The sequence below is a fragment of the Aulonocara sp. 'chitande type north' Nkhata Bay genome, linkage group LG23, assembly GCF_057382095.1.
Source record: "Aulonocara sp. 'chitande type north' Nkhata Bay isolate Kocher_YH1m ecotype deep benthic linkage group LG23, A_spYH_male_GT1.1, whole genome shotgun sequence".
Lineage (NCBI taxonomy): Eukaryota > Metazoa > Chordata > Actinopteri > Cichliformes > Cichlidae > Aulonocara > Aulonocara sp. 'chitande type north' Nkhata Bay.
In genome coordinates, this window is record NC_141365.1 from 1,582,792 (window position 1) to 1,590,390 (window position 7,599).

At 47.4% G+C, this 7,599-nt stretch overlaps 1 long non-coding RNA gene across 4 annotated transcripts in view; it reads left to right on the top strand.

Annotated features, from left to right (window-relative positions):
• The window catches only part of LOC147300787 (uncharacterized), a 15,220-nt gene extending 8,125 nt beyond the window's left edge, over window positions 1-7,095 (top strand). For 2 of the 4 annotated variants that reach the window (XR_015127281.1, XR_015127284.1), the window contains exons 4-6: window positions 3,514-3,692; window positions 5,644-5,844; window positions 6,928-7,095. This is a non-coding gene — a long non-coding RNA (uncharacterized LOC147300787). Of the gene's footprint in view, window positions 1-3,513; window positions 3,693-4,920; window positions 5,117-5,643; window positions 5,845-6,927 lie in introns of those variants that run through there. The other 2 variants (XR_015127283.1, XR_015127282.1) reach the window with 2 other exon arrangements.
• Window positions 7,096-7,599: the final 504 nt, after the last annotated feature.

Below are 7,599 nucleotides of genomic sequence, written 5' to 3' on the forward strand. Positions count from 1 at the left end.
GTTAAAAACAATTTTGTATTATTTGACTATGTACGTATTTTCCATTTTCTGTGTTTTTTCATTATTATAGGCAAGGCTGCATAACTTTAAAACATCAGTTCATTGAAAACTGCATTTTTAGTTTAGTTCGTCAGAGGCTATATAAGGAGAGGAGTGCTGAACACCCTCATTCTAGCCCTGACAGCCAAAGGAGCAACATCTCCAGATTATTCACAGCAGCCACTTTTTCGTTTTGTACCGCGTGTGCCCTGGCCTGAAGAAGACCCGGTGGGGTCGAAACGTTGCCCCGGGCACACTATCATTTGGCCTATTTTGAATTTATTAAGAATTAATCAGTTTTTCTTTATTTTTTTAAAAAAACAAACGCTTTCTTTTTTTCTCATTTTTTTTGCACTATAAATTAGATACATTATCATTCATACCTACATTCATAAATAACAAACAAACAAAATTTATTAAATTATAATACCAAAGGCTGCATCATCCACACAAAACTTTATTATTAGATAACAAAGGCTTCATCACAGACGAGACAATAATGGTCTACCTGGATGAGGACCAGGATTGGATCCCTGTACGGTACCGGGGACGGCGTCTTGTGCCTGGTGGCCGTAACAGGCAGTGGAGTAGCGGGAGGGCCCAAGGGAAGGACCGTGCACCTCCGCGTCCCTTCGGGGGCCGGAACACTTTTCCTCTCCCTAACCCTAACCCTAACCCCTAACCCCTAACCCTCCTAACCCCTTCCCTGTCCTAACCCCAACCCCAACCCATGTCCTAACCCCTATCCTTTTCCCTTACCCTAACCCTAACCATTCCCTTGTTCCTAATCCTAACCCTATCCCCTATCCTGTTTCCTTACCCTAACCCTAACCACTTCCCACTCCTAGCCCTAACCCTAACCTATCGTCCTAACCCCTGTCCTATATCCTAACCCTAATCCCCTTCCCTATTCCTACTCCTATTCCTAACCCTAGTCCCATCCCCTTCCCCTTTCCCCCATCTCCCACTATTTTGTTGAATACTTGGTGAAAAATATGTAAAATACTAAAAAATTAAAAATTAAAAAATTAAAAACACAAAAAAACAAATGAATAAATAAATAAATACTTCATGGATGTATAAATATTAAGTTTAAAACCTTTTTGTAAATAGTAATTTTATTTTCTGTATATACACACCATTTAGTTCATGTTGGTTCATATGGTGTTGTTTTAATTCATTGTAAGGGTTAAAAAACGTTTAAATTCATTTTTACTGTGGGGTTTTCTTTTTCTTTTTCTTTTTCTTTTTGTTGAAATTTCAGAAGCCGTTGAGGCGGAGCCAGAGCTTATTTAAGGGGTGAGCCTGCAGGCCAGGCTCATTTTTTTGCTGCCCTTCGACGATGACAGTCGCTTTTTCTGCAGTGGGCTTATTTTAGTTTTGAGTGTGCCCAGGCCTGAAGAAGACCACAATTGGTCGAAACGTCGCCACAGTGGCACACGCTTAGTTTTTTTTGAACCCTTTTCAGGGACTTGTTAGTTTTTTGAACCCTTTTCCGGGCATTTTTTGTTTTTAAGAGTTTTATTCTCTTTTTTGATTTTTATTTTCTCTTTTTCTAAAAAAATAAAAAATTAAAAAAAGTAAAAAACATAAAAAAATAACAAAAAAATATTGAAAAATTTACTTGAGCCCTCCATCATGTCTGATGAGGGGTGGCAGCAGGTCCGCTATGGGAGGAGGGGTCGCTCCCGTATGCGGCCCGATACTTATCGACCCCAATCTCGAGACCAGGACTGGTTTGTAGGGAACCGGGGAGGGAGGGGCCCAGGAGGGAAGGACCGTGCATTCCTTGGTCCCCCCCAGGGGGGACGGGGCCATTACCATTATCCTAACCCTAACCCTTGCTAGCAAGGGCAGCCTCCACTCTAAGAGACTCCAGTGAGAGAACTGCCCCGGTCTTTATTTTATACTCCATTGAGTGTGTGTGTGTGTGTGTGTGTGTGTGTGTTGACAGAGAGAGAGAGAGAGAGAGAGAGACAGAGAGAGAGAGAGAGAGAGGGAGAGATACAAAGGAATGTAATTCAAATTTTGCACTTCAGACCTTACAGTGTGTGTGTGTGTGTGTGTGTGTGTGTGTGTGTGTCTGTCTTTTACACAAAAAATGCACTTGCAACAACTTTAATATGGAATGTACTGGACTTCCCAGCTAGGCGCCCTCCTGTGGATGACAGGTGCAATTGATTGTCAAAAGCAGATATCTAACAGCTTCTGACACTTTGTACCGCATTGAGCCAGCAGAGGGAGCCCCCCTGGTTCAATCCCAGTTGCACAGCAGTTGTGACCAGCTTCTGTCTGTGTGCTTTGGTGTGTGTCAGTGTGTGTGTGTGTGTGTTGACAGAGAGAGAGAGAGAGAGACAGAGAGAGAGAGAGAGAGAGAGAGAGAGAGAGAGAGGGAGAGATACAAAGGAATGTAATTCAAATTTTGCACTTCAGACCTTACTGTGTGTGTGTGTGTGTGTGTGTGTGTGTGTGTGTGTGTGTGTGTGTGTGTCTGTCTTTTACACAAAAAATGCACTTGCAACAACTTTAATATGGAATGTACTGGACTTCCCAGCTAGGCGCCCTCCTGTGGACGACAGGTGCAATCCCAGTTGCACAGCACTTGACCAGCTTCTGTGTGTGTGTGTGTGTGTGTGTGTGTGTGTGTGTGTGTGACAGACAGACAGACAGACAGACAGACAGACAGAGAGGGAGATTCAAAGCATCAGGACCAGGAGATGACACAGTGCTCCAAAGGCCTGGTTCTGCTGCCTCCTCCTCCACCCACCTGCTGCAGACGCTTCTGTGAAGGGAAACTGCTACATGTTATGTCACCGATCCCTGCCATGCTGCGTGTCGAACAACCCGGCAGGGCCTGCTGAGTACAGTGGTGGTGGACCCAGGCCCTCTGCACCTTCCTTTCTCCGACTGGGACCGTTTTGTCCCATCCTTTTTGGTCCGATTCGCCATATCTCCAGAACCGAAGAAGCCATCGGCGTGGCCTCTTCGCCACAGCGTCCGGCACCCACCAAAACCCCCACCTAGACACCAACATCAGCCCTCTACACCTCTTACTTTTTCAGTTATTCCACTTTTGTCCCATCCTCTCCTGGCTTTTTCCCCATAACCTATCATTTAAGCCTCATCATACCTGCCGTGGGCCACTGGAGGGAGACAAATCACCATGCACTAAAATTCAAATTTTGCACTGCAAACCTCACAGTGTCTGTGTCTGTGTGTGTGTGTGTGTGTGTGTGTGTGTGCGCGCTTTGGTGTGTGTGTGTGTGTGTGTGTGTGTGTGTGCGCGCTTTGGTGTGTGTGCTTTGGTGTGTGTGTGTGTGTGTGTGTGTGTGTGACAGAGAGAGAGAGAGAGAGAGTGACACTTGCTGTGTATTTAAGAAACAAACGCTCAAAGAAACCAAACAGAATGACACAGGCAGAAAGACACTGTTTTATTTTGGTAACCAATGATGCATTTCTTATCCCCTTGTACAGGGCCTTTTATGACAGGAACAGGAACCACAGAGCGTCAGCCGCACACATCGAAGCTGCACAGGGCACACGCGGCACCACGCAGAATAAATGACGTTCCTGGGCCAAGGCCGAAGCCCAGCCACCCGCTGCCTCCTCGCCGCCTCCTCCCGGGACCTTCAAGGACCACCCACCAGCCACTGGTACACATTCCAATCTTACACAATGGCCCCAGCATCACAGGGCATCTCCTGACATTAAAATCTATCCTGATTTCTGTTGTTTTTCCCTCATCTCTGAGCCGCTGAGTGTGAGTGTGTGTGTGTGTGTGTGTGTGTGTGTGTGTGTGTGTGTGTGTGTGTGTGTGTGTGTGTCTCTCTCTTTTACACAAAAAACACATGTCAGTTGTTAAGGAAAATGTTATAAAACACTTCTTCAGTAAAGACTCAGAGAAGAGAAACACACAGAACTTCTTGCTAGCAAGGGCAGCCTCCACTCTAAGAGACTCCAGTGAGAGAACTGCCCCGGTCTTTATTTTATACTCCATTGAGCGTGTGTGTGTGCGTGTGTGTGTTGACAGAGAGAGAGAGAGAGAGAGACAGAGAGAGAGAGAGAGAGGGAGAGATACAAAGGAATGTAATTCAAATTTTGCACTTCAGACCTTACAGTGTGTGTGTGTGTGTGTGTGTGTGTGTGTGTGTGTGTGTGTGTGTTGACAGAGAGAGAGAGAGAGAGAGAGAGACAGAGAGAGAGAGAGAGAGAGAGAGAGAGAGGGAGAGATACAAAGGAATGTAATTCAAATTTTGCACTTCAGACCTTACAGTGTGTGTGTGTGTGTGTGTGTGTGTGTGTGTGTGTGTGTGTGTGTGTGTGTCTGTCTTTTACACAAAAAATGCACTTGCAACAACTTTAATATGGAATGTACTGGACTTCCCAGCTAGGCGCCCTCCTGTGGATGACAGGTGCAATTGATTGTCAAAAGCAGATATCTAACAGCTTCTGACACTTTGTACCGCATTGAGCCAGCAGAGGGAGCCCCCCTGGTTCAATCCCAGTTGCACAGCAGTTGTGACCAGCTTCTGTCTGTGTGCTTTGGTGTGTGTGTGTGTGTGTGTGTTGACAGAGAGAGAGAGAGAGAGACAGAGAGAGAGAGAGAGAGAGAGAGAGAGAGAGAGAGAGAGAGAGGGAGAGATACAAAGGAATGTAATTCAAATTTTGCACTTCAGACCTTACTGTGTGTGTGTGTGTGTGTGTGTGTGTGTGTGTGTGTGTGTGTGTCTGTCTTTTACACAAAAAATGCACTTGCAACAACTTTAATATGGAATGTACTGGACTTCCCAGCTAGGCGCCCTCCTGTGGACGACAGGTGCAATCCCAGTTGCACAGCACTTGACCAGCTTCTGTGTGTGTGTGTGTGTGTGTGACAGACAGACAGACAGACAGACAGAGAGGGAGATTCAAAGCATCAGGACCAGGAGATGACACAGTGCTCCAAAGGCCTGGTTCTGCTGCCTCCTCCTCCACCCACCTGCTGCAGACGCTTCTGTGAAGGGAAACTGCTACATGTTATGTCACCGATCCCTGCCATGCTGCGTGTCGAACGACCCGGCAGGGCCTGCTGAGTACAGTGGTGGTGGAATCGGCCCGATCGGACACTCCTATCTGCCACTTTGACCTTTTTATTCCGTCAAATTTGGACCCATTTACACCAAGTCCAGAACCGTTGGTGCTATCGACATGGGGTCTTCACCAGGGTGTCCGGAGCACCCCGAAACCCCCCCGTAGACACCACTTTCATCCCTCTACGACACTTACTTTCCCAGTTATTCCATTTTATTCCGTCAAGCTCTGGCTATTACCCCCTAACCTAACCAACCCTCATCATACCTGCATTTGTCCACTGGAGGGAGACAAAAACACCAAGCTCTGAGATTCAAATTTTGAACTGCAGACCTCACAGTGTCTGTGTGTGTGTGTGTGTGTGTGTGTGTGTGTGTGTGTGTGTGTGTGTGTGTGTGACAGAGAGAGAGAGAGAGTGACACTTGCTGTGTATTTAAGAAACAAACGCTCAAAGAAACCAAACAGAATGACACAGGCAGAAAGACACTGTTTTATTTTGGTAACCAATGATGCATTTCTTCTCCCCTTGTACAGTACACCCTGAAGCCGTGTGTGGACCAGGAGATCAGCAGAACAGGAACCACAGAGCGTCAGCGGCAGACATCCAAGCTGCACAGGGCACACGCAGCACCAGGCAGAATTAATGACGTCCCTGATCCACAGCTCAAGCCCAGCCACCCGCTGCCTCCTCGCCGCCTCCTCCCGGGACCTTCAAGGACCACCCACCAGCCACTGGTACACATTCCAATCTTACACAATGGCCCCAGCATCACAGGGCATCTCCTGACATTAAAATCTATCCTGATTTCTGTTGTTTTTCCCTCATCTCTGAGCCGCTGAGTGTGAGTGTGTGTGTGTGTGTGTGTGTGTGTGTGTGTGTGTGTGTGTCTCTCTCTCTTTTACACAAAAAACACATGTCAGTTGTTAAGGAAAATGTTATAAAACACTTCTTCAGTAAAGACTCAGAGAAGAGAAACACACAGAACTTCTTGCTAGCAAGGGCAGCCTCCACTCTAAGAGACTCCAGTGAGAGAACTGCCCCGGTCTTTATTTTATACTCCATTGAGTGTGTGTGTGTGTGTGTGTGTGTGTGTGTTGACAGAGAGAGAGAGAGAGAGAGAGAGACAGAGAGAGAGAGAGAGAGAGGGAGAGATACAAAGGAATGTAATTCAAATTTTGCACTTCAGACCTTACAGTGTGTGTGTGTGTGTGTGTGTGTGTGTGTGTGTGTCTGTCTTTTACACAAAAAATGCACTTGCAACAACTTTAATATGGAATGTACTGGACTTCCCAGCTAGGCGCCCTCCTGTGGATGACAGGTGCAATTGATTGTCAAAAGCAGATATCTAACAGCTTCTGACACTTTGTACCGCATTGAGCCAGCAGAGGGAGCCCCCCTGGTTCAATCCCAGTTGCACAGCAGTTGTGACCAGCTTCTGTCTGTGTGCTTTGGTGTGTGTCAGTGTGTGTGTGTGTGTGTTGACAGAGAGAGAGAGAGAGAGACAGAGAGAGAGAGAGAGAGAGAGAGAGAGAGAGAGAGGGAGAGATACAAAGGAATGTAATTCAAATTTTGCACTTCAGACCTTACTGTGTGTGTGTGTGTGTGTGTGTGTGTGTGTGTGTGTGTGTGTGTGTGTGTCTGTCTTTTACACAAAAAATGCACTTGCAACAACTTTAATATGGAATGTACTGGACTTCCCAGCTAGGCGCCCTCCTGTGGACGACAGGTGCAATCCCAGTTGCACAGCACTTGACCAGCTTCTGTGTGTGTGTGTGTGTGTGTGTGTGTGTGTGTGTGTGTGACAGACAGACAGACAGACAGACAGACAGACAGAGAGGGAGATTCAAAGCATCAGGACCAGGAGATGACACAGTGCTCCAAAGGCCTGGTTCTGCTGCCTCCTCCTCCACCCACCTGCTGCAGACGCTTCTGTGAAGGGAAACTGCTACATGTTATGTCACCGATCCCTGCCATGCTGCGTGTCGAACAACCCGGCAGGGCCTGCTGAGTACAGTGGTGGTGGACCCAGGCCCTCTGCACCTTCCTTTCTCCGACTGGGACCGTTTTGTCCCATCCTTTTTGGTCCGATTCGCCATATCTCCAGAACCGAAGAAGCCATCGGCGTGGCCTCTTCGCCACAGCGTCCGGCACCCACCAAAACCCCCACCTAGACACCAACATCAGCCCTCTACACCTCTTACTTTTTCAGTTATTCCACTTTTGTCCCATCCTCTCCTGGCTTTTTCCCCCTAACCCTAACCCTAACCCTAACCCCCCCTAACCCCTAACCCTACCCTACCCTAACCCTAACCCCCCTAACCCCTAACCCTAACCCTAACCCTAACCCTTGAGCCGGGAGCAGGGATGGCCAGTGCATTGGTGCTCGATCGCCTGCGGCGACCGAGCCCCCATCTTATGTTTCCCTAACCCTAACCCTAACCCTAACCCCCTAACCCTAACCCTAACCCCTAACCCTAACCCCTAACCCT